At 30.7% G+C, this 2,727-nt stretch overlaps 1 protein-coding gene and 1 non-coding gene across 4 annotated transcripts in view; both read left to right on the forward strand.

Annotated features, from left to right (window-relative positions):
* Positions 1–1,419, forward strand: part of LOC106881729 (uncharacterized) — a 20,774-nt gene extending 19,355 nt beyond the window's left edge. For all 3 annotated transcript variants that reach the window (XR_001410890.2, XR_001410891.2, XR_008264417.1), the window contains one exon: positions 1,159–1,419. The gene's annotated coding sequence lies outside the window, so the exon portion shown is untranslated. The remainder of the gene's footprint in view (positions 1–1,158) is intronic.
* Positions 309–377, forward strand: LOC128248196 (small nucleolar RNA SNORD31). Its single transcript, XR_008264494.1, has one exon. It is a non-coding gene; the product is annotated as a small nucleolar RNA SNORD31 (small nucleolar RNA).
* Positions 1,420–2,727: the final 1,308 nt, after the last annotated feature.

The raw sequence follows: 2,727 nt of genomic DNA on the forward strand, positions 1-2,727 counted from the left end.
GTTAATTCAATAAATGTGTTTGTGTTAAAAAGTTTGAAACTCTCAAGTTTTATACTTCACTGTCAGCTTTGTACACCAGTGATATTGGGATCTATTGATTCTGATTTGTAGAGCGTTTATGTATTTCATTCATCATGGAATTAAGCTTTTGTTTGTAATGTAGTGGACCTTACAAACTCTTTGAATTGAATTTTTTCAAGTGGGATACGTATTGATAGAAAACAGGCTCACTTGTTTTTGCACTTTGAAGTAGTGACAAACTTTTAAACTACAAATGCTCTCTGGTTAGTTTAGCATCTTGATAGTGTACTAAAGTGATGAACATGATATCCGCCCCAGTCTGAATTTTGTGACTGAGTTGATATAACTGATTTAGTACATAATTGCAATGGGAAATATTGTCAGCTCTTAGACTTGAGTTGATTTTATTTTATTTCACCAGGCACATAAAGTCTCTTAGCTTTGTCATTGGTATGCTATCCAGACATAGTTTTAATTTATAAAATCTGTTTAGGTTATTGAAATGTGTTCAGTGTATTGTACAAGTTGACCTATTGGATGGAAAGTGTCTTGCATGGTGTGAGTTGAATTTTTTTTTCTTATTCCTGTATGTAAAAGGGTTGGAGCTGAAATAATTTTAGCATTACTTCGCCTAAGATTAATGTCAAATCTTTTGTTGTCTCATAATGTAGAGTTTGAGTCATCAGCAAAAGTTGTTGATGCATTGAATAAATTCTTGTTGACTCTTACATTTAATAGATTTAATACTGATTTTGTAGTAATTGTGGTGATATCTCAGTCTGTTTAGTGAGTTCTTAGTTTAATAATATTGATGTACTCTTAATTGCCATGTATTTTTAAGGTACATTGCTTCGTATTGAAAGTTTTGTCTAATTTACTTTACTGTTTAGTAAAAACATCTGAACTCTCAATGGTTTAACTTAAAATACAAGTAAAAATTCTAGCAGTTGTAATGCATTATAGATGTTTCTAAAAAGGAAATTTAATAGAATATTTATTCTATCTCTGCAACAGTTATGACTTGTATTATAATTGTATATGCTCCTCTCTGAATGTAGAGTGTAATGAAAGTCTGGAGCCAACAGAAGTTTCCTTTCTGTGTATATATCTAAACATCTAACTTTTTTTTTTCCACAGCCAGATTCAAAACTGACAGCAGATGATGGTGTTGAACATCCATTTTGAAGAGAAGATTGTGACAGCTAGCCTAGTATTTGTGCAGAAACTATAAACAAGGAAAACCATCATTGAGGCATTCTCTTGTACTTGATATAATTCCAAATATACAAGATCTTGAAGAACTTCATGGTGATGACACCTATAATGAATTTTCTACTGGGCCAGAATTCTATACACACTGTAGAGAAAATGAATAAAAGTTCTTCAAAACTAACAAAATTACCTTTTTTTTTTTTTAAACCACATATTGTAGATATTAAATAACTGTTCATTATATAATCATGAGGATTTAAAAAGCATATTTTATATTTTATATGCATGTTGGATGTGTCAGTCTTTTGTAGTGATGATTATATTTTAAAAAATATGCATTTGTTGCAGAGACAATAGCACTATTGATCTTTAGACCAAGACACTTTTTTTCAGTCATTTTTCTTTCTATCTTCATCAGAACAAATTGCATCATAATTTATGGGATTAACAGCAATCTTTGATAAGCTATCAGTCTGAAAAGCTTCTGGTTAATTTAATATTGTTTGTGCTTGCATAGGAGGCCACAGTTTTGCATTCTGAAGATATAATTTAGTTCACCAAAAGATATTAAATCAAGACCTTGGATGCTTACAATCATGATGTCATTATAAAACAAGATGAAGTGAATATCTTCAAATAAAGTATATTGGTGTAATTTTTCATGTTGAATCTGATTTTCTTGTTTGTTCCAGAAATATTTTAAAATGTTATGGAGGTTTAAAGTTTGATCATTAAGATATTTTTGATGAAAACAGAACGTTGCAACACTGAAAGTTATGGGAAGTTTTAATGAGTAAAATCATGTGAAATGTTGAATGGCTGTGTAAATGATTTTAAAAGGAGCTTCTGCAGCAAGTCATAACAAAATTAGATTAGAAAAGTTGCATCAACATACCAATGACAAATACATTTACCAGTTTGCTAAAATAATGCAAAACATTTGAGCAGGCATGTCAACAAAAAAAGGGGGAATCCTCTTATTGCAATCTTGTTTAACAAACATTCTCATGATGGAAAAAGTAGTTGGCTAACTGCTCTGGTTCCTTTTTATTTCAATTCATTTTGAAAAAGTTATAATCTAATCTTTGGAACCTACGTAATGAAATGTGGATGGAAGGTTTTTATTTCAGATCTCTTTAAAACCAGTTTATATCAAAGGATTTAATTTTCTTTTGCTCTTTTCAGAGATATTGAATGGACTGATTATAAATACTGTGGGTGTTACCATCTATAAAATTTCTTCAATCATTTCTAAGGACAAAGGTGAAGCCTTAGAAATAGTTATAGGGAAATAAATTATCTAGGCCAAGGTTATGGAGAAAGTTATAGCCCAATTGATCAGTGGAGGCCTGGATGAGAAGCAGCACCACAGATGCATTCTTCTTAGGCAACTTAAGAATAAACTGCTATACTTTTGTTTTAAAGAAAACATTTTACAGGGTATCACATTCAGTAACTTTGTGGGCATTGAGGAAATGAGTAGATGAATGGTTT

This window comes from Octopus bimaculoides, chromosome 6 (assembly GCF_001194135.2).
Source record: "Octopus bimaculoides isolate UCB-OBI-ISO-001 chromosome 6, ASM119413v2, whole genome shotgun sequence".
NCBI classification, from domain to species: Eukaryota; Metazoa; Mollusca; class Cephalopoda; order Octopoda; family Octopodidae; genus Octopus; species Octopus bimaculoides.